General features: G+C 38.8%; 1 protein-coding gene across 1 annotated transcript in view; it reads left to right on the top strand.

Moving 5' to 3' along the window:
• The window catches only part of prx (periaxin), a 24,344-nt gene that overhangs the window by 11,842 nt on the left and 12,097 nt on the right, over nucleotides 1–405 (top strand). The gene's annotated exons all lie outside the window — the stretch shown is intronic.

The raw sequence follows: 405 nt of genomic DNA, 5'->3' as shown, positions 1-405 counted from the left end.
TTTTTTTTTTTTTTTTTTGTAAGAGGCAACAATGTCTTTGCATTTCTTTGCTCTTCCTATCAAAGCTACATGTGTGCGTAAAAAGCCAATTAACATTATTTTTACCCTGCTGGATCATCAGATCTAGGTCCTCAGTCAGAATGTACTGCGACTTGTTACCAGCATTGACAAACAGTGAACAGACAATGTTACCTTTACAAAAAACTCCAACAGATACTGTAGAGTAACAAAAGCCTGAGACCACTTTCCCCCTCCGGAGGAAGTGGTCTCAGGCTTTAAACCTCTAAATAGTTTAATGGTGTGGTTTGTGTCACGTCGTGCTGGTAGCACTAGGGTGCGCTGTTTGATCGCTTCATTCAGATTCTTTCCATACTCATTTATGTTAAGTGATCTTTTAATTGATCA

Source organism: Seriola lalandi, unplaced genomic scaffold (genome assembly GCF_002814215.2).
Source record: "Seriola lalandi dorsalis isolate HSWRI2012SDOR001 ecotype SW California unplaced genomic scaffold, Sedor1 jcf7180002054560, whole genome shotgun sequence".
Classification (NCBI taxonomy): domain Eukaryota; kingdom Metazoa; phylum Chordata; class Actinopteri; order Carangiformes; family Carangidae; genus Seriola; species Seriola lalandi.
Note: the sequence above shows the minus strand (reverse complement) of the source record. Positions and strands in the feature narration are given on the sequence as shown.